The 23340-nt window shown below is 45.6% G+C and overlaps 1 pseudogene across 1 annotated transcript in view; it reads left to right on the top strand.

Moving 5' to 3' along the window:
• LOC148134737 (uncharacterized) overlaps positions 1-23340 on the top strand; it is a 191205-nt pseudogene that overhangs the window by 138557 nt on the left and 29308 nt on the right. Inside the window, exons 2-3 of the transcript XR_015755606.1 lie at positions 14322-14955; positions 21699-21796. The product of XR_015755606.1 is annotated as an uncharacterized LOC148134737 (transcript). The remainder of the gene's footprint in view (positions 1-14321; positions 14956-21698; positions 21797-23340) is intronic.

The raw sequence follows: 23340 nt of genomic DNA, 5'->3' as shown, positions 1-23340 counted from the left end.
TATTTACCCTGTCAGGACCGTTAAGAATCCCATTTGTTTCAATGAGATGACCTCTCATTTTTCTAAACTGCAGTAAGTAGTGTCCCAGCCTGTTAAACCTTTGTTCATAAGACAATCTCCCCATACTACAGATCATCCAAGTGAATCTTCTCTGAACTGCATCCAATGAAATAGAATCTTTCCTTAAAGGAAGCAAAGCTGCCCACAGTCCTCCTCATGTGGTCTCATCAGCATCTTGTGTAGCTGCAGTAACACTTCCCAACTCTTATACTCCAACCCACTTGAAATTAGGGCAAACATTCAATTAGCATTATCTATGGACCTCTGTCTGCGAGCTTTCTATGTTTCCTTCACAAGTTCCTCCCAGTTTTTGTGTTGCAGCTTTCTGCAGCGTTTCCCTATTTAAATAATAAACAACCTGCCCACTACCGACGTCAGGCTCACTGGTCTATTGTTTCCTGCCCTGTCCTTATCACCTTAAACCATTGCACCACGTCAGAGGAGAAAGTGAGGTCTGCAGATGCTGGAGATCAGAGCTGAAAATGTGTTGCTGGAAAAGCGCAGCAGGTCAGGCAGCATCCAGGGAACAGGATTCCTGAAGAAGGGCTTATGCCCGAAACGTCGATTCTCCTGTTCCCTGGATGCTCCCTGACCTGCTGCGCTTTTCCAGCAACACATTTTCAGCACTGCACCACGTCAGCCAACCTCCAGTCTTCTGGCACCTCACTTGTGACTATCGATGATACAAATATCTCAGCAAGAGGGCCAGCAATCACTCCGTTAGCTTCCCATGGAGTTCTAGGGTACACCAGATCAGGTCCTGGGGATTTATCCACCTTTTATGCGTTTCAAGACATCCAGCACTTCCCTGTAATATGGGCATGTTTCAAGATGTCACCGTCTATTTCCCTACATTCTATATCTTCCATGTCCTTTTCCATAGTAAACGTACTAATGCAAAATATTCGTTTAATATCTCCCCTATTTTCTGCGGCTCCACAAAAAGGCCGCCCTACTGATCTTTGAGGGGCCCTATTCTCTCCCTAGTTACCCTTTTGTCCTTAATGTATTTGAAAAAACCCTTTGGATTCTCCTTAACTCTATTTGCCAAAGCTATCTCATGTCCCCTTTTTGCCCTCCTGATTCCTCTCTTAGGTATACTCCTACTGCCTTTATACGCTTCTAAGGATTCACTCGATCGATCCTGTCTACACTTGATATATGCTTCCTTCTTTTTCTTAACCAAGCCCTCAATTTCTTTCGTCATCCAGCAATCCCTCTACCTACCAGCCTTCCCTTTCACCCTAACAGGAATATACTTTTTTCTGGATTCTCGTTATCTCATTTCTGAAGGCTTCCCATTTTCTAGCTGTCCCTTTACCTGCGAATATTTGCCCCCAATCAGCTTTTGAAAGTTCTTGCCCGATACCGTCAAAATTGGCATTTCTCCAGTTTGGAACTTCAACTTTTAGATCTGGTCTATCCTTTTCCATCATTATTTTAAAACTAATAGAATTATGGTCGCTGGCCCCAAAGTGCTTCCCCATTGACACCTCAGTCACCTGCCCTGCCTTATTTCCCAAGAGTAGGTCAAGTTTTGCACCTTCTCTAGTAGAATATAGAACATAAAAAATTACAGCGCAGTACAGGCCCTTCGGCCCTCGATGTTGCGCCGCCCTGTCATACTAATCTGAATCCCATCCCACCTACACTATTCCATGTACGTCCATATGCCTGTCCAATGACGATTTAACAGAATTAAAGCGAATTAAAGAGGTTAAAACCATATGAAGACAATCTAATGCCACCCACCAAGTCTCAGTAAAGTAGCTTGATTTTGTGTGGGGGAGGTAGGGTAAATCGAGAGGTTAGGGTTTGGATGTGCTGCCTGAGAGTGTAGCAAAAGCAGGGTGAATTAGAACATGACAGTGCAGTACAGGCCCTTCGACCCTCGATGTTGCGCCGTCGTCATACTAATCTGAAGCCCATCCCGCCTACACTATTCCATGTACGTCCATTTGCCTGTCCAATGACGACTTAATGCACTTAAACTTCGCGAATCTACTACCGTTGCAGGCAAAGCATTCCATACCCTTACTACTCTCTGAGTAAAGAAACTACCTCTGACATCTGTCTTATACTTATCTCCCCTCACTTTAAAGTTATGTCCCCTCGTGTTTGCCGTCCCCATACTTGGAAAAAGGCTCTGGCCTGTCCACCCTATCTAACCCTCTGATTATCTTGTATGTCTCTATTAAGTCACCTCTCAACCTTCTTCTCTCTAACGAGAACAGCTTCAAGCCCCTCAGCCTTTTCTTGTAAGACATTCTTTCCATACCAGGCAACATCCTAGTAAATCTCCTCTGCACTCTTTCCAAAGTTTCCACATCCTTCTTATAATGCGGTGACCAGAATTGTACACAATACTCCAAGTGTGGCCGTACCAGAGCTTTGTACAGGTGCAGCATAACCTCCTGGTTCCGGAACTCAATCCCTCTATTAAAGGCCAAAACACTGTATGCCTTCTTCACAACCCTGTCAATCTGGGTGGCAACTTTCAAGGATCTGTGTACATGGACACCGAGATCTCTCTGCTCATCTGCACTCCCAAGAATCCTACCATTAGCACAGTACTTTGCATTCCGATTACTCCGTCCAAAGTGTATCACCTCACACTTGTCCACATTAAACTCCATTTGCCACCTCTCAGCCCAGCTCTGCATCCTATCTATGGCTCTCTGCAACCTACTACATCCTTCGTCACTATCCACAACTCCACTGACCTTAGTGTCGTCCACAAATTTACTACCCACCCTTCTAAGCCCTCATCCAGGTCATTTATAAAAATGACCAACAGCAGTGGACCCAACACCGACCCTTGCGGTACGCCACTAGTAACTGGACACCAAGATGAACATGTTCCATCAACTACAACCCTCTGTTTTCTTTCAGCAAGCCAATTACTGATCCAAACTGCTATGTCTTCCACAATCCCATTCCTCTGCATTTTGTATAAGAGCCTACTGTGGGGAACCTTATCGAATGCGTTGCTGAAATCCATATACACCACATCAACTGGTTTACTCTCATCTACTGTTTGGTCACTTTGTCAGAAAGGTCAGTGAGATTCGTTAGGCACGACCTACCCTTCACAAAACCGTGCTAACTGTCCCTGATCAGATTATTCTTTTCTAGATGGTTATAAATCCTTTCTCTTATAACCTTTTCCAACACTTTACCAACAACTGAAGTGAGACTCACTGGTCTGTAATTACCAGGATTGTCTCTACTACCCTTTTTGAACAAGGGAACCACATTTGCTATCCTCCAGTCCTCAGGCACTATTCCTGTAGACAATGATGTTTTGAAGATCAATGCTCGGCAATCTCTTCCCTTGCTTCTCAGAGGATCCTAGGATAGATCCTATCCAGCCCAGGGGACATCCACATACTAAATCAGAAGATTTTTTTGTACACTTTAACACATTCCTATCCATCTAAACCCTTAACACTATGGGAGTCTCAGTCTATGCTTGGAAAGTTAAAATCCCCTACCATATCCATCCTATTATTCTTACAGATAACTGAGACCTCCTTCCACATTTGTTTCTCAATTTCCCTCTGACTATTAGGGGGTCTGTAATACAAACCCAATAAGGTGATCATCCCTTTCTTATTTCTCAGTTCCACCCAAATAACTTCCCTGGATGTATTTCTGGGAATAGCCTCCCTCAGTACAGCTGTAATGCTATCCCTTATCAAAAACATCCCCCCCCCCCCCTCCTCACTTGCTTCCCTTTCTGTCCTTCCTGTAGCATTTGGATCCTGGAACATTAAGCTGCCAGTACTGTCCATTCCTGAGCCATGTTTCTGTAATTGCAATGAAATCCCAGTCCCATGTTCCTAACCATGCCCTGAGTTCATCTGCCTTCCCTGTTAGGCGCCTTGCATTGAAATAAATGTAGTTTAATTTATCAGTTCTCCCTTGTACTCTGCTTTGTCCCTGCCTGCCCTGATTGTTTGACTTGCTTCTGTTCTCAACTGTACCAGTCTCAGATTGACCTCTTTCCTCACTATCTCCCTGTATCCCACCCCACCACCTTACTAGTTTAAATCCTCCAGAGCAGCTCTAGCAAATCTCCCAGTATGTTAGTCCCCTTCCAATTTAGTTGCAATCTGTCCTTCTTGTACAGGTCACTTCTGCCCCAAAACAGCTTGCAATAACCCAAAAATGTGAATCCTTCTCCCATACTCCAGCTTCTCAGCCATGCATTCATCTGCTCTTCTATTCCTGCTCTCACTAACTCATTTTACCAGGAGTAATCCAGATATTACTACTCTCCAGGATCTCCCGTTGAAATTCCTGCCTAACCCTCTGTAATCTCCCTTCAGAATCTCAGCCTTTTTCTTTCCTATGTTGTTGGTTCCAATGTGTACAATGACCTCCTCCTGCTCCCTTTTCCCTTTGAGAACATTCTGCACTCTCTCTGAGACATCCTTGATCCTGGCACTAGGGAAGCAACACACCATTTGGATTTTTTGCTGCTGGCCACAGAAATGTCTGTCTGTACCTCAGACTAGAGAATCCCCGATCACAATTGATCTCTTGGAACCCGATGTAGCCCTCATTGCATTAGAGCCAGTCTCAATACTAGAAACTTGGCTGTTCGTGCTACGTTCCCCTGAGAATCCATTACCCCCTACATTTTCCAAAACAGCATACTTGTTTGAAATGGGGATAGCCACAGAATACTCTTGCACTACCTGCCCTACCTCTCTTACCTTTTCTGGAGTTAACCCATCTATGTGACTGTATCTGAGACTTTCCCCTTCCTACAACTGCCATACATCACATCCCCTTGCTCTTGTAAATTCCTCATTGCATCCAGCTGTCTCTCCAACCAAACCATTCGATCTGATCGGATTCGCAACTAACGGCATTTATTGCAGATACAACCCTTAGTAACCCGTAAAACTCTCTGTGAACTCCCAAATCCGACCAGAAGAGTATATCACTCTACTAAAGGCCATTTTTCCTCCTTCACAATCTACAGATCCAGAAAATAGCACCATCTTATTCCTCTACAAAACACTGCTGCAGGTTAAATTAATAGTTATGGCTTATATTTGAAGTTTAATAAAGAGACATGTCTCAGTAAAATATATAATCAAGACAGAACCCACACTACTCACTACTGCAGACTTAAATATTCACTTCTGTTTCTATGCTGTGACCTCTCCCAACCATGTTCCTCCAAGATTAGTTGTGAATTTCTCTCTGTCTCTCTCTCTCTCTCTCTCTTCCTCTCTTCCCTGGACTGACCTCACCACGTGCTTGCTTTGTCTGATCTTCTCCCTTTTAAAAGTGCTATTGTTTGATTTTTTTTCTCTCCAAAGTTCCAAAACAATGCAACAGCATATAAAACAGTAATTGATGCTCCTGGAATTCGAAGAAATCACTTCCAACACCCAAAATACCTCAAAACAGGAGCAGCTGTTACAGCCAGAGATTTTTCCTGTCCTCCATCTTGGATTAACCAGAATCCTATCTTATTAAAGAAGAATAGTAGCGTTTATTTAATTAAACACACACATTGAATTGGTGGTTGCCGAATAAAATGACTTGGCTCGAGGAGTCTGGAACCAGCCACGAGAATGTAGTCATCAAATGGATCCAAAGCAAAGGAACATGCAAATACAATCATATTGTTTTTGTAATTTGCATTCTATCCCTGTTGACCTAAGAGATGGATGAATGTGCTGTGGTTCGTTTGGCCAAGAGATTGTTTTGCAAGTTGTACTTAATTGGAGGAAGGCAAATTTTGACGGTATTTGACAAGAACATTCAATAGTTGATTTGTAGCAGATACTAGCAGGTAAAGGAACAGCTAAAGAACAGCTCAAAAATGAGATAATCAGAGTACAGAACCAAGGTGAAATACAGGGCTGTTAGCTATAACATGGGGTAAAACTTCCCATTAGATAACCTGGACTAAAACCCTCTGAACTTGGGATATTAGTTTGTGGAATTTACATTTGAACGAAGAGTCACTGAGTTCTCTGGCTGAGACAGACTAGGCAACACGCAAGCCCAGGAACAGCAGTCTGGAACAGGGGTAAGATAAGGGAAAGCCCCCACAAATGCCTCAGCTAAAATACAATAAAGGAGAAAGTGAGGGCTGCAGATGTTGGCGATCAGAATCGAAAAGTGTGACGCTGGAAAAGCACAGCAGGTCAGGCAACATGGTGGCACGGTGGATAAGTGGTTAGCAGTGCTGCCTCACAGCACCAGGGAGCTGGGTTCAATTCCAGTCTCGGACGACTTACTGCGTGGAGGTTGCACATTCTCTCCGTGTCTGTGTGGGTTTCCTCTGGGTGCTCCGGTTTCCTCCCACAATCCAAAGATGTGCAGGTGAGGTGAATTGATCATGCTAAATTGTCCGTAGTGTTAAGTGCATGAGTAGGGAAAGGAGTCTGGGTGGGTTACTCTTCGGACGGTTGAATGGATTTGTTGAGCCGAAGGGCCTGTTTCCGCACTAGGGAAGCTAATCTAAAAAACATCTAAAACATCTGAGAAGCAGGAGAGTCGACGTTTCGGAATAAGCCCATCATCAGGAATGCAGGCCAGGTGGGAAGGGAGCTGAAACATAAACAGGGGGTGATAGGGCTGTGGGGAAGGTAGCTGGGAAGGTGATAGGGAGATGCAGGTGGTGAGGGAGGGTGACAGGTCGGAGCGGTTAGATGGGAAAGAAGATGGACATGTAGGACAGTTCAAGGGGGTGGTGCTGAATTAGAGGGTTGGTTCTGGAATGCGGAAACTGGTGAAGTTGATGTTAATGTCGTGTGGTTGGGGGTTCCAAGACGGATGATGTGTTCTTCCTGTAGCTGCTGGCTAGCTTGGATTTGGCGGAGGAGGAATCCCAGGACCTGCACGTCCTTGGCGGAATGAGAGAGGGAGTTGAACTGTTCAGCCACAGGGCAGTGGGGTTTGTTTTGTGCGTGTCCCAGAGATGTTCCCTGAAATGATCCGCAAGTTAGCATTCTGTCTCCCAATGTAGAGGAGACCACATCAGGTGCAATGGACACAGTAGATGAGGTGTTTGGATGTGTAGGAAAATCTCTGCCGGATGTGGAAGGATCCTTTGGGCCCTTGGACAGAGGTGAGCAGGGAGGTGTGGGCGCAGGTGTTACACCTCTTGCGGTAAGGTGCTGGGAATAGAATGTGGGTTGGTGGGCAGTGTGGACCTAACCAGGGAGTTACAGAGGGAACAGTATCTGTGAACTGCTTCCACATTCACTCCGTGACTCCCTGGTGGGGTCCATGCCCCACCAACCCACTCTCCACTCTCTGCACCTTGCCCTGCCACCGCATGAAGTGTACAATCTGCACCCACACCTCCCTGCTCACCCTAAATCTCCTTAATATGTCTGAGTTAACTACATTGGCAGGCAGGGCATTCCATGCCCTTAACACTCTGCGTAAAGAACCTGCCTCTGATACCTGTATTAAATCTATCACCCCTCAATTTGTAGTTATGCCCCCTCATACAAGCTGACGTCATCATCCTGGGAAAAAGACTCTCACTGTCTACCCTATCTAATCCTCTGATCTTCTTGTATGTCTCTGTCAAATCCGCTCTTCGCCTTCTTCTTTCCAATGCGAACAGACCCTCGTCTCTCAGTCTTTTCTCCAGACCAGGCAACATCCTGGGAAATCTCCTCTGCACCTTTTCTAATGCTTCCACATCCTTCCCGAAATATGGCGACCAGAACTGTGCACAATATTCCAAGTTGGCTGCACTAGCGTTTTGTATAGTTGCAGCATGGTATTGCGGCTACGGAACTCAGTCTCTCTACCAATAAAACCTAATACACCGTATGCCTTCTTCACAGCACTATCCACCTGGGTGGCAACTTTCAGGGATCTATGTACATGGACTCCAAGATCCCTCTGCACATCCACACTACCAAGAGTCTTTCCATTGCTCCAGTACTCTGCCTTCCTGTTATTCTTCCCAGAGTGCATCACCTCACATTTAGCTGCATTGAACTCCATTTGCCACCACTCAGCCCAATTCTGCAGTTTATCCAAGTCTCCCTGCAACCTGTAACATTCTTCCAAACTGTCCACTACTCCACTGACTTTAGTGTCATCTGCAAATTTACTAATCCATCACCAACTCCCGCATCTAAATGGCATACCACTAGTAACCGGACTCCAGACTGAAGATTTTCCATCAACCACTACTCACTGCCTTCTTTCAGAAAGCCAGTTTCTAATCCAAACTGCTAAATCACCCTCATTCCCATGCCTCTACGTATTCTCCAACAGCCTACCGTATGCAAACTTATCAAAGGCTTCCTTCCCACCTATTCACCTATTCTGCTCTGAACTATCACCATCAAGCCCCCACCTTCACCTACCTATCGCCTTCCCACCTACCTTCTCCCAGCTCCACTCCCACCCTCCTATTCATCACTCAGCCCCCGTCCTCCAGCCACATATTCCCGATAAAGTGATTATGCCTATACATCGACTCTCTTGCTCCTAGGATGCTGCCTGACCTGCTGTGCTTTTCTAGCACCACACTCTGAAAGACAATGAGCACCAGCCTGCAGAGCAAACAACAGAGACATTCTGCAGCTTGCAAAATTACACGACCATTCAACTTGTAATCATTTGCTCAGACACAGAGATCCTGAACATTTCACACCTTTGTCTGACATACAAACCTGTTTGTCTTGAATGGGAAGGCTATCACACTATTAGCAACACCTTAACATCCACTTATCGAAGAGAAATAATGGACATTTGAAACTATTGTACACGCACTGACTTTAATTGGAGAACTATTCACACTCATCGAATACTCAGGAAGCTCATTCAGCCCCGAGAGGAGGAACAACAGCTCAGTGATCCAATCCAGGAGGGATTGGCAGGAGACACGGCAACCCTGATCTCTGGGGTTTGTTCAGTAAGAGGTCCAGCCAACATCAAGAGAATCAGTTACAACCAGTTGCAGACTCAGGAAAAGGAGAGCGAGCAATCTTCTCATCCACAACCCTCCATGTACTGATGAGATGTGACTGGAGAGCCGAGAGACTGACTGGGGGCAGTGCCAGTGACACCCACCACTCTCCAAACCAACACAAGCCATTCCAGGGGCGAGCAGAAGGTCATCAAGACCCTCTGTTCCAGCTCAGTAAGAGAGGGGAGAAATGGTGGGCTTCCGGCCTGACAGTGCAGGGCAGTCCCCATGGAAGGGAAATATGAGAGGATCCTGGGATTCGTGTTTACTCTCTCTCTCTCTCTTTTCCCCTCTCACTCAGTAATTAACAGCTTTTTGTAATTCAAACCCCACTGTACCAAGTCAGGGCGCAAGGGTTAACTGGAGAGTTAACAACAGTCAGACAAGTCGCACTGTTTTTTTCTAAATATTCATTTACCTGTCAATGTTTTAATAGAATCGGAGTTTCCTTTGCCTCTGAAGTATCTCCCGCCTGTGTTTTTCACCACATGAGCCCAGTGTCAGAACCAGGGAGCTGGTTAATAAATTGTCCCGCACTCCCTACATAGGTGCTGGGGGACTGGAGAAGGTCAGGGTTTAGTCATGAAAAAGAAGGCAGCATATGTCAGGAATAGACAGCAGGGATTGAGTGAATCCCTTGAAGAGTATAAAGGCAGTGCAAGTATATTTAAGAGGGAATTCAGGAGGGCAAAAAGGGAATTGCTTTGGCAATCGGGTTAAGAAGAATCCAAAGGGATTTTAAACAAACATTGAGAACAAAGAAGTAACGAGGGAGAGAATAGGGCCCCTGTAAGATCAGCCTATGTGTGGAATTGCAGGAGATGGGGAGATTTTAAATTAATATTTTGCTTCTGTATTCACTTTGGAAAAGGATATGAAAAACCAGAGAATTGGAGAAATAAATGGCGACATGTTGAACAATGTCCACATTACAGAGGGAGGAGGTGCTGGATGTCTTAAATCATGAAAAGGATGATGAGCACCCAGGACGTGATCAGGTGTACCCTAGAACTCTGTGGGAAGCTAGGGAAGTAATTCCTGGGCGACTTGCTGAGATATTAGTCTCATTGTTAGCCAAAGGTGAGGAGCCAGAAGACTGGAGGTTGGCTAACGTAGATGGGAAGGAAAATCCAGAGAACTATAGACCGTCTGACATCCGTAGTGGGAAGGTTGTTGGAGGGAATCCAGAGGGACAGGACTTGCATGTATTGGGCAAAGCAAGGACTGATTCGGGATATGGCTTTGTGCATGGGAATTCCTGTCACACTGACTTGATTTTTAGAGGAATTTTTGAAGACGGTTAGAGTCCTAGAGGTGTACAGCATGGAAATAGACCCTTCAGTCCAACCCGTCCTTGCCAAACAGATATCCCAACCCAGTCTAGTCCCACCTGACAGCACCCGGCCCATATCCCTCCAAACCCTTCCTATTCATACACCCATCCAAATGCCTCTTAAATATTGCAATTATACGAGCCTCCACCACATCCTCTAGCAGCTCATTCCATACAGGTACCACCCTCTGCGTGATAAAGTTGCCCCTTAAGTCTCTTTGATATCTTTCCCCTCTCACCCTAAACCTATGCCCTCTAGTGCTGGACTCCCCGATACCAGGGAAAAGACTTTCTCAATTTATCCTATCCATGCACCTCATAATTTTGTAAACCTCTATAAGGTCACCCCTCAGCCTCCACTCTCGGGAAAACAGCCCCTGCCTGTTCAGCCTCTCCCGATAGCTCAGATCCTTCAACCCTGGCAACATCCTTGTAAATCTTTTCTGAACCCTTTCAAGTTACACAACATCTTTCTGATAGGAAGGAGACCAGAATTGCACGCAATATTCCAACTGTGGCTTAACCAAAGTCCTGTAAAGCTGCAACATGACCTCCCAACTCCTATACTCAGTACTCTGACGAATAAAGGAAAGCATACCAAACGCCTTCTTCACTATCCTATTTACCTGTGACTCCACTTTTAAGGAGCTATGAACCTGCACTTCAAGGTCTCTTTGTTCAGCAATACTCCCTAGAACCTTACCATTAAGTGTATAAGTCCTGCTAAGATTTACTTTCCCAAAATGCAGCACCTCGCATTTATCTGAATTAAACTCCATCTGCCACTTCTCAGCCCATTGGCCCGTCTGGTTCAGATCCTGTTGTAATCTGAGGTAACTCTCTTCGCTGTCCACTACACCTCCAATTTTGGTGTCATCTGCAAACTTACTAACTGTACCTCTTATGCTCGCATCCAAATCATTTATGTAAATGACAAAAGGTAGAGGGCCCAGCACCAATCCTTGTGGTATTCCACTGGTCATAGGCCTCCAGCCTGAAAAACAACCCTCCAACACCACCCTCTGCCATCTACCTTTGAGCCAGTTCTGTATCCAAATGGCTAGTTCTCCCTGTATTCCATGAGATCTAACCTTGCTAATCAGTCTCCCACGGGGAACCTTGTTGAACGTCTTACTAAGGTCCATATAGATCACATCTACTGCTCTGCCCTCATCAATCTTTTTTGTTACTTCTTCAAAATACTCAATCAAGTTTGTGAGACATGATTTCCCACGCACATACCCGTGTTGACTATCCCTAATCAGTCCTTTCCTTTCCAAATACGTGTACATCCTGTCCCTCAGGATTCCCTCCAACAACTTGCCCACCACCGAGGTCAGGCTCACCGGTCTATAGTTCCCTGGCTTGTCTTTACTGCCCTTCTTAAACAGTGGCACCACGTTTGCCAACCTCCAGTCTTAAGGCACCTCACCTGTGACTATCGATGATACAAATATCTCAGCAAGAGGCCCAGCAATCACTTCTCTAGCTTCCCACAGATCCCAATAATGTGATCATCCCTTTCTTATTTGTCAGTTCCACCTAAATAACTTCCCTGGATGTATTTCTGGGAATATCCTCCCACAGCACAGCTGTAATGCTATCCCTGATCAAAAATGCCACTCCCCCTCCTCACTTATCTCCCTTTCTATCCTTCCTGAAGCATTTGTATCCTGGAACATTAAGCTGCCAGTCCTGCTCATCCCTGAGCCATGTTTCTGCAATTGCTATGAGATCCCAGTCCCATGTTCCTAACCATGCCCTGAGTTCATCTGACTTCCCTGTTAGGTCCCTTGCATTGAAATAAATGCAGTTTAATTTATTAGTCCTACCTTGTCCCTGCCTGCCCTACTGTTTGACTCTCTTCTGTTCTCAGCTGTACCTGCCTCAGATCGATCTCTTTCCTCACTATCTCCCCGGGTCCCACCCACCCCCCCCCCCCCCCCCCATTTTAGTAGTTTAAATCCCCCCAAGCAGTTCTAGCAACTTTCCCTGCCAGTATATTAGTCCCCTTCCAATTTAGGTGCAATCCGTCCTTCTTGTACAGATCACCTCTACCCCACAAGAGATTCCAATGATCCAAAAATGTGAATCCTTCTCCCGTACACCAGCTCCTCAGCCATGCATTCATCTGCTCTAGCCTCCTATTCCTGCCCTGACTAGCTCATAGCACTGGGAGTAATCCAGATATTACTACCCTTGAGGACCTCCTTTTTAAATTCCTGCCTAACTCTCTGTAATCTCCCTTCAGAGTCTCAACCTTTTCCCTTCCAATGTTGTTGGTTCCAATGTGGACAATGACCTCTTGCTGGCCCCTCTCCCCCGTGAGAACATTCTGCACCCTCTCTGAGACATCCTTGATCCTGGCACCAGGGAAACAACACACCATTCTGCTTTTTCTCTGCTGGCCACATAAACGTCTGCCTGTACCTCGGACTACAGAATCCCCTCACACGATTGATCACTTGGAAGCCAACATACCCTTAGTTGCATTAGAGCCAGTCTCAATACCAGAAACTTGGCTGTTCATGCTATTTTCCCCTGAGAATCCACCACTCCCTACATTTTCCAAAACAGCTTACCTGTTTGAAATATCCACAAAAGACTCCTGCACTAGCTGCCTACCTCTCTTACCCTTCCTGGAGTTAACCCATCTGTGTGACTGTATCTGAGACTCTCCCCCCTTTCTATAACTGCCATCCATCACATACTGTTGCTGTTGCAAATTCCTCATCGCTTCTATCTGTCTCTCCAACCGATCCACTCGATCTGATAAGATTCGCATCCAACAGAATTTATGACAGATATAATCCACAGTAACCCTTAAACTCTCTTTAAACTCCCACATCTGACAAGAAGTACATCTCACTGCAAAAGGCCATTTTCGCTCCTTCACAATCTACAGACCCAGAAAATAACACCGTCTTATTCCCCTGCAAACACTGCCCCAGGTTATATTTTGAGTTTAATCAAGGGACTTATCTCCAAAAACATATAATCAAGAAAGAATCCACTATCCTCACTACTGCAGCCTTTCTCTTGGACAGACTTAAAACAACAATTAACTTATCAGATTCTGTGCTGTGAACTTCGCCTAACAGTTCCTCCAAGATTAGTTGTGAATTTCACTGTTTGTTAATTTTCCCAGATGCACTCCAATGTCCAGCGATACATAGGATGCAATTGCAGATCAGAGGTGGTACAAGGACATTGTTCAGACTGGAAAATTAGCTATGAGAAGTTCAGACTGGTGGGTGATTTCTTTAAAAGAATGAAAGCTGGGGGTAAATTTAAGATTATATAAAATTGAGCACTTGGTCTAGGATAGATACAACCTTTTTGAGTAAAACAGGAAGTAACTGGTTTGCTTAGATCTAAGGTCACTCATAATAGGATTAAGGGAGGGAAGAATTCAAGTGTTTTTTTCCCCTCTCAAAGTGGTGCAGCTCTAGTATGAGAAAGCAGTGGTGCTAGAAACTCAAATTTGAAAAGAATGTTAGACTTGTACTTGGGAATACTGTAATTTACTGCTTTCCAAAATCTCTCTCCTCCCCCCCCCGACCTCATCTCAGATCCAACCTTATAAGTCAACACTGCCCTCTTGACCTGCCCTACCTGTCTATTTTCTTTCCTATCTATCCAGTCCACCCTCCCCACCTATCATTACTGCATCCCACCTGCATCTACCTATCGCCTTCCCACCTACCTTCCTGCACCCCCATTCCCTTCACATTCCTGATGAAGGGCTTTTGCCTGAAACATCGACTCGCCTGCTTAAATGCTGTCTGATTTACTGTGCTTTTCCAGCACATTTCCATTGTAGGCCAGGAGCAGGAAAGTGAGGTTAGGCTGAGTAGCAACTTTTTTTTTACAGACAGGGATACAAGAGGTTGAGCATTCAGAACCTGAAGAAAGGTCACTAGACCAAAATATTAACTCAATTTTCTCCCACCATACTAGGTAACACAGCCTCCAGATGAAGCACCAGTGGTACAGCCCGCTCCCCACTTGTGCGTTTAGGCAACCATGGGCCGGCGACCGCCCACTCCCTCCTCGGGGTGGCAAATGGAATCCAAGTCAACGCACCCAACAGAGTTCTGATTGGAATGCCATGCCTCCAGGAACCCCCACACATATCTCCGCCTGGCCTATCCCAGAATGGACGTGCTGTTTCAGTAAAAGTGGCGCTCCTCCCCATCTGCATGAGAAGACACCAGCGAGAGTGAACCACCAGGATACATGAACGTCAACTCTCCACAAAAAGACATGACCCACTCTCACTAGTATCCCCACACACAGAAAAAGAAGGACATCACTTCGACTGGGACGACAGATCCATCCCAAGACAAGCCAAACAGAGACAGGCACCGAGAATTTCCAGAAGCATAGCACTCCAACCGGAACTCCATCAACAAGCACATCGACCTGGACCCCATCCACCATCCTGAGAAAGAGAACAGGAAACACCACCACCAACCCAAGGAAAGCCAAATAAATAAAAAGCAGGCCACACCACTAGTGCTTCACCAGGAGGCTCACTGATGATGTTACCTAGTGTGGTGACTAAACGTCAGAAACCAAACCTTCCATCTCAGTGAGCAAACCTACATCCAGAACCTCAATCTGAGCTACAAATCATAAAACTCGATATCACCTTTCTTCTTAAAAGGGAGGAGGGACTGGTACCTAAGGGGAGTAGCAACAAGTGAATTATGGAGGCCAAGAAGAAAACTACAGAGAATCTTTAGTTGCTTACTGCTCAAATAGTTGTCTCAAAAGAGCCACAACAATTTAGCTTATGTGACGTGTTTATTTTAGAAAGAAAAATCAATTCACATTTTGACTATTAAGACAGTTATCAATTTATGTAGTCATCCATTAAAGTAATACATTGATGAAAGCAGAGTGGTCATGATCTATATGGACTTCAGTAAGGCACTTGAGAAGGTTCCTCATAGTAGACTGTCAGCAAGGTTAGATGATGTGGAATAGAGGGAGAACTAGCCATTTTGGTGCAGAATTGGCTCAAAGGGAGGAGACAGAGGGTGTGGGCGGATAGGTCTGGAGGCCTATCAATAAGCAGTGTCCCACAAGGATCAGTGTTGGGTTCAATTACATAAATGACTTGGAAGTGAACATAAGAGGCACTATTCCTAAGTTGCAGGTGATACTAAAGTTGGAGGTGCAGTGGACAGCGAAGAAGCTTACGTCAGAGTACAACAGGATCTCGAACAGATGGGTCAATGAGCTGAGGAGTGGCAGATGGAGTTTAATTTAGATAAATGTGAGGTGCTGCATCTTGGGAAGGCAAATCAGGGTAGGAGTTATCCGCTAAACGGAATGATCCGGGGAGTGTTGCTGAACAAAGCGACTTTGGAGTGCAGGTTCATAGTTCCCTGATAGTGGAGTTGCAGGTTGATAGGATAGTGAAGAAGGCATTTGGTATGTCTTCCTTTATTGGTCAGAGCATTGAGTATAGGAGTTGGGAGGTCATGTTGTGGCTGTACAGGACATTGGTTAGGCCATGTTTGGAATACAGTGTTCACTTCTGGTCTTCCTGCTGTAGCAAGGATGCTGTGAAACTTGAAAGGGTTCAGAAAAGATTTACAAGGAGGTTTCCAGGGTTGGAGCGTTTGAGCTATAGGGAGAGGCTGTATAGACTGCAGCTATTTTCCCTGGAGCATCAGAAGTTGAGGGGTGACCTTACAGAAGTTTATAAAATTATGAGGGGCATGGATAGGGTGAAGAGCTAAAGACTTTTCCCTGGTGTGGGGGTTTCCAGAACTGGGGGTGTAGGTTTAAGGAGAGGGGAAAGGTTTGAACGGTATCTGAGGAGCAACTTTTTCACGCAGATATTGGTGTTTGAATGGAAAGAGCTGCCAGAGGAAGTGGTGGATGCTTGTACAGTTACGTTTAAAAGATGGATACATGAATAGGAAGAGTTTAGAGGGATATGGGTGAAATGTGAGTAAATGGAACTGGATTAATTGAGGATATTTGGTCTGAATGGACGAGTGGGACGGAAAGGTCTGTTTTCGTACGGAACAGCTCCATGACTCTGTGACTCTGGAGCATTGCACAGCAACGAGGCCAGTCCCATCCTTCCCAATATACCAGGGGCAGGTAGACCCTCAGTATGTAGTTACACTTGGTGTTTGTGTACTGAGGGTCTACACACAGCTTGATGCAGCCGCGCACAAAGGGGGCCATCAGGATGAGGGCGATGTAGGTATGTCCATCACCTACCTTACCCAGAGTTTTGTACATGGAGTCCCTGCAGACACGGTCTATCTTAGGCTGCCTGATGAAGTGGAAGATGCCTCAGGTGACTGAAACAGTGTAGTTTTGGGCAATGCGTCATACCTGTGATATGTCCAACAACATATCACACCTGGTAACTAGGTTTTTACCCACAATGGGGAGGGAGCGTGTCTGCTTCACTGCGCTCCTCTGTAAATTTTATGCACACCCCAACACCTTCAGGTAATGCGTCCTGACTGTGAAGGGAATGGAGGATCAGTCAGCCCAGTTCCCAGAGAACATGGCCTCCATCTTGCCTGGATTTTCCTTGGATCCCGAGGCCAGTTGGAACTCTTTCAAGATGCTCATGAGTCTGTGCACTGACAGGGGGTCCCAGCAGAAAATGGTGACCATGTACGGGGAGGCTTTGACCTGCTGGCCTTCTCTGCCTGGAATAGTCACCCTTCTCGAGATCACATCCTTCCTGATGGACTCATCAAAGGGCTCTATACAACACACAAACAAGGCTGGAGAGAGTGGGCGGCATGGTGGTACAGTGGTTAGCACTGTTGCCTCACAGCGCCAGAGACCAGGGTTCAATTCCCGCCTCAGGCGACTGACTGTATGGAGTTTGCACATTCTCCTCGTGTCTGCTTGGGTTTCCTCCGGGTGCTCCGGTTTCCTCCCACAGTCCAAAAAAAAATGTGCGGGTCAGGTGAATTGGCCATGCTAAATTGCCCGTAGTGTTAGGTGCAGGGATAAATGTAGGGGAAGGGGTCTGGGTGGGTTGCGCTTTGGCGGGTCGGTGTGGCCTTGTTGGGCCAAAGGGCCTGTTTCCATGCTGTAAGTAATCTAATCTAATCTACCTGAATCCAGATCTGATCAGGAAGCTTTCAGATTCCCACCCGTTGATTGAGACTGAGCTAACGATGTTGGTGTAGAGCAGTCGGATCTAATTGCAGACTCCCTCCCCGAAGCTCATTTTGGAGAGTAGGTCCCACGTGTAGGTGTGTGTGATATCCTGTGAAAGGTCTTCTCCTTGTCCAGGCTGATGAGGCAGGCGTCCACCCCCCTGTCCTATATGTAGGTGATCGTATCCCTGAGGAGCATAAGGCTCTCACTGATATAGTCCCACCTAGTACAGCACAGGTTTGGTTGGGGTGGATCACTGTTCTCAGAGCAGATCTGACCTTAGACAGCATTTTGTAGTCTTCATTCAGCAATGATATTGGCCCCAATTTCTAATTTCCTTCCTCTCCCCATTCTGCTTGTAGATGAGGGTGAGAATGACTTTCCTCATGGATCCCCTTATGGTACCTGCCAGCAGCAAACTGTCATACACCTCCAGCAGGTCTTGGGCAGTCAAGTCCGACCAAGCTGAACACAGCTTGATAGACAGCATGGCTCTGTGTGGGGAACACCATGCGGCAGTTAATGAATTGAGTTTATTGAGGACATGACGAAAATATATGATATCATTTATATATGAAAATATATTTATATAAATGATTTGAAAGTGAGCATAAGAGTAAGTTAGTAGGTTTGCTGGTGACACCAAAATTGGAAGTGCAGTGGACAGCAAAGAAGGTTACCTCTGAGTACAATGGGATCTTGATCAGAGGGGCTAATGGGCTGAGAAGTGGCAGATGGAGTTGAATTTAGATAAATGCGAGATGCTGCATTTTGGGAAAGCAAATCTTAGCAGGACTTATACACTTAATGGTAAGATCCTAGATACTGTCGGTGAACAAAGAAACCTTGGAGTGCACGTTCATAGCTCCTTGAAAGTAGAGTCACAGGTTGATAGGATAGTGAAGAAGGCGTTTGGTATGCTTTCCTTTATCGATCAGAGAATTGAGTGCAGGAGTTGGGAGGTTATGTTGCAGCTGTATAGGTCATTGTTTAGGCCACTGTTGGAATAATGTGTACAATTCTGGTCTCCTTCCTATCGGAAAGATAGGAAGATGTTGTGCAACGTGAAAGGGTTCATAAAAGGTCTACAGGAAGTTGCCAGGGTTGGAGGATTTGAGCTACAGGAAGAGGCTGAATAGGCTAGGGCTGTTTCTCTGGAGTGTCAGAGGCTGAGGGGTGACCTTATAAAAGTGATAAGATCATGAGGGGCATGGATAGGATAAATAAGCAAAGTCTTTTCTCAGGGGTGGGGGAGTCCAGCACTGGAGAACATAGGTTTCAGTGAGAGGGGAAAGATATAAAAGAGACCTAAGGGGCAACATTTTCATGCAGTGGATAGAAAGTGAATGGAATGAGCTGCCAGAGGATGTGGTGGAGGCTGGTACAATTGCAACATTTAAGAGGCATTTGGATGAGTATATGAATAGGAAGGGTTTGGAGGGATATGGGCCGCGTGCTGGCAGGTGGGACTAGACTGGGTTGGGATATCTGGCCAGCCTGGACGGGTTCAACCGAAGCTGTACATCTCTATGACTCCATGATTGGTGAGATAGGTTTCCATGCTGTACATCTCTATGACTCCATGATTGGTGAGAAAAAAGTGGATGATATTGTCTACATGAACTTCAATCTCCCACATGACAGTCTTGTACAAAAGGTGAAGTCACTTGGTATCGGGATGAGCTGACAAGATGCATACAGAACTGGTTATTTAGTAAGTTTGTGTATGATACAAAGATTAGTGGAATTGGAGATATTGAGGAAGATTGTCAGAGGATACAGCAGGATATAGTTCACTTGGCAGCATGGGCAGAAATCTAGGAATTTAGTCCGGACAAATGGGAGGTGATCCATTTTCAAAGGTCAAGTACAGATGGAGATTGAATAGTGAATGGCAAAACCCTGAAGAGTATTGACATGTAGAGCGAACTGGGTGTGCAGGTTCACAGATCACTGAAGATGCCAGCTCAGGTAGACAAGGTAGTGAAAAAAGGCTGATGACATGCTTGCCTTCATTGGAAGGGGCAGTGAGGATAAGGATTGACAAGTTATGCTGCAGCTTTACAGAACTTTAGTGAGGCCACACTTGGGATACTGTGTGCAGTTCTGGTCACCACATGACCAGAAGGATGTGGGTGCTTTGGGGAGGGTGCATAAAAAGACTACCCTGGATGTTGCCTGGTATGGAGGAGTTTATCTGTGAAGAAAGGTTGGATAGACTGCGCTTGTTTTCAATGGAATGTAAGAGGTTGAGGGGGGACCTGATCAAGGTTTCTTGGATTGTTAATAGCATGGATAGAGTGGACAGTATGAGGCTTTTTCCCAAGGTTGAAGGGGACAGTTACTGGGGGTCACAGGTTCAAGGTGCGAGGGACGGGGGAGGGGAGCAGTTTAAAAGACATGTGAGAGATAAGTTTTTCACACAAAGGTTGGTGAGTACCTGCAATGTGCTGCCAGAGGAAGTGGTGAAAGCAGACACGACAGCAGCTTTCAGGAACACCTGGACAAATACATGATTAGGAAGGGAATAGAGGGATATGGATCCTGTAAGTGAAGACAGTTTTAGAAAGAAAGGAGAAAATGAATTGGCGCAGGCTTGGAGGGTCGAAGGACCTGTTCCTGTGCTGTGCTGCTCTGTGTTCTCCTCTTCTCTGTGTTCTAGCATCCAAGACCTAAGCAAGCTGCAGCTCCAAGAGTTTGTTCCATACCCATTCCACAGAGTGAGTGTCAATACCCCTTCCACAGGAGGAGAGAGAGGGAGAGCTATTTGAGATTGTGGAACAGCAGTAATGTTAGTTTCTGGCATCAGAGCAAATAATGTGCAGGTTAGGTGAATTGGCCATGCTAAATTGCCCGTAGTGTTAGGTGAAGGGGAAAATACAGGGGAATTGGTCTGGGTGGGTTGCTCTTCGGAGGGTCGGTGTCGACTTGTTGGTCCGAAGGGCCTGTTTCCACATTGTAATTAATCTAATCTAATTAACACTTGACTAGAATTGCAGAGAAGAAAGGAATCAAATGATCTGGTTGCTGCTACATTGTTCCATATGGGATCTTGCTGTGCATCAATTGCCATCATGCCACCTTTGCGGGCAGTGAGTCTTCTCATCAGCTAACTCCTCATTTTGTAAAGGTTTCAAAAAGGTCTGGCCTGAAAAATCAACTTCCAGCTGACATGTTTAATGTTTAGAGGTTGCTGAGAGAGAAAATTCCTGGGATCTTGCTGTGCCATTGCTCTACAGTTTCTAGCTCTGTCTTTTAATTGATTCTGTCTCTTTTATCCCAGGGAATTATTATTCACTTGAAAGATCCAAAAAGAGAGAGTTTGGGACTCGGTAAACTTTGAACAAGAGCATCCTCCAAGAGGGCACATAGTCCTGAGGCCTATTCCACAGGCCGCACTCCGTGGGTCCCCACCTCAGTTGTGTGCCTTTATTTCCCCAAAGAGTGGTTGCCCCTCGTTTTTTAACAGGCCTCTGGTTAACTGGGTCATGTCAGATTGTGGCCCTGTCATTTTTAAACAGGTTTGACGTCTGGGGTTAAAGTAACCAAGGTCTTTGAATTTGACACAAACTTGTTAACCCCCACGTCCCCACCTGCAGCGAGTGTCTGAGAGACAGGACTTTCCAAAGAGGAAATTAAACCCTAAATGTCAAACTGTTTCTTGAAGACTTTTTATAATGTCAGAGTAGTGATGTGTGAGTGTTAAAATTGACATTGGGAGTGAGAAAGAGACTTGTAAATGTGAGAGAGGCAGGAGAAATAAGAGAGGGAGGGAGGGAGAGGCATTTGAGATTGTGAAATAACAGTTATGTCAGTGTCTGTAGTTGCAACAAATATTGAACATTTAAGCAGCCCCCATCAGAAATGTCGAGCTGATCTTGCTGCTGATATGTTGCTGCCTGTGAGATCCTGCTGTGCTCTGACAGCCTGTGGCATTGCGATCGAAGCAAGGACTGTTTAGATAAACCGACAGGACCCGATGGGTCTGGGATTGAAATCCTTGAACTTTTTTACCAATTTGATCGCACTTGCGTTTGCTGAGGGATGTTTTGTGTGATGGAATGAGCTCTTGCTGTGTAATTTGTTTGAAAATCTCCCCCCTGACTTTCCAGTTCCAATAATCTTTTTCTCTCCCACTCTCTCCACCCACCCCTTGCGGGAATTGCTATTTTGAAACTACAACAGGACAAGAAATCCTTCCCTTGGACAGAAGTTTCCTCCAGAGGGGAGGGGCGGACATCGGCCTGAGGCCTATTCGACAGGCCACACCCCATGGGGCCCGTGTGAGTTGTGTCTGTTTGTTACCCTGAGGTTTGATTTCCCCTGGATTTTTAAGGGTCTCTGGTTAACTGAGATTGATTGTGGCTCTGTCATTTTAAAGCAAATTTGAAGCCTGGGGTTAAAGTAACCAGGGCCTTGGGATTTGACACAAACATGTTAAGTGTCTGACACACAGGACTCCCCACAGAGGAAATTCAAACCCTAAATGTGAAACTCTCCTTAAAGACTTGGTATAATGTCAGAGTAATGTGTAATGTGTGGGGCAGGATGGAAGAGACATGGATAAAGACGGGGAGAGAGAGAGAGAGTTATAGCTGGCAGTCACACTGACAGAAGGAAAATCCCAAGAGGGAACCTCCGCGAAAATCTTCACAGTCCGGCCAAGTCTGTGTTTGGTGGTAGATTTAGGGACAGAGGATCTTCGAGGCTACTGAGGAGTCAATGTTTAATGTTTTCAAACTGCACTGATATATTTTACAAAGCTTAAAAAAGGCGTAAAAAGCTTAAAAGGAAACAAGGAATGATCAATCTTTCCTGTGCTAGAATTAACATGACAATGTTCAGGGAGATCCAATGAAGTCCACGTCCTGACATTAACATCTCAATGGGACAGGGTAAAAACATTGACTGCAGATGCTGGAAGCCAGATTTTGGATTAGTGGTGCTGGAAGAGCGCAGCAGTTCAGGCAGCATCTGAGGAGGAGCAAAATCGATGTTTCGGGCAATAGCCCGACTTTTGCCCGAAACGTCGATTTTGCTGCTCCTCAGATGCTGCCTGAACTGCTGTGCTCTTCCAGCACCACTAATCCAAAATCTGAATGGGACAGGCAGCTCTCTGGGAGGGGACTGAGAGACATTGCAATGTGTCCGACACACCTTGTTGGAGACAGCAAATCCCTCAAGGAGAATAAATTTGCAGAAGAATATGTCAAATTAATTCTCATGTTATTTTTCTCTCTGTCGAGAGAGAGCAGCTCTCTCTGTCTGGTCAATATTGTCTGTGTGGTGAAGGGGTGGGGGGGAGAGAGAGACAGGGTTAGACAGAGTGATGTGTGTGTGTAGAGAGAGAGAGGGATAGACGTTTGAGATTAGTTGGTATCTGGAGCAACAGTTAATGCGGCAACAGCATCACAGAGGAGAAGGAAATCAGATTCTCGGGCCGGCTGCTGCTGTGCTGGGCTGGGATTGATGTCAGCTGGGTTGTGTCATTGAGTAAAGTGCACATTATCGCTGATCGTATGAGGGAAGGATATGCTTCCAGTGGAGAGATCAATAAAAAAGTATTTCTTTAGAAGTGCTCACTTCTGACAGTAACATCGCACAAACAACCCTATTTCCTCATTAAAAAAAGAGTAGAGTTTATTTAAGAAAACACACACACACTGAATTGTTGGATGCTGAATAAATATTTCACCTCGAGGAGAGTCTGGAACCAGCCACGAGAATGTAGTCATCAAATGGGTCCAAAGCAAAGGAACATGCAAATACAATCACATTGTATTTGCACTTAGCATTTACCCCGGTTGACTTAAGAGATGATTGAATG

Source organism: Chiloscyllium plagiosum, unplaced genomic scaffold, assembly GCF_037043375.1.
Source record: "Chiloscyllium plagiosum isolate Xiang-an unplaced genomic scaffold, Cpla_swu_hap1 HiC_scaffold_52, whole genome shotgun sequence".
NCBI lineage: Eukaryota > Metazoa > Chordata > Chondrichthyes > Orectolobiformes > Hemiscylliidae > Chiloscyllium > Chiloscyllium plagiosum.
This window is presented reverse-complemented; position numbering and strand designations above follow the sequence as displayed.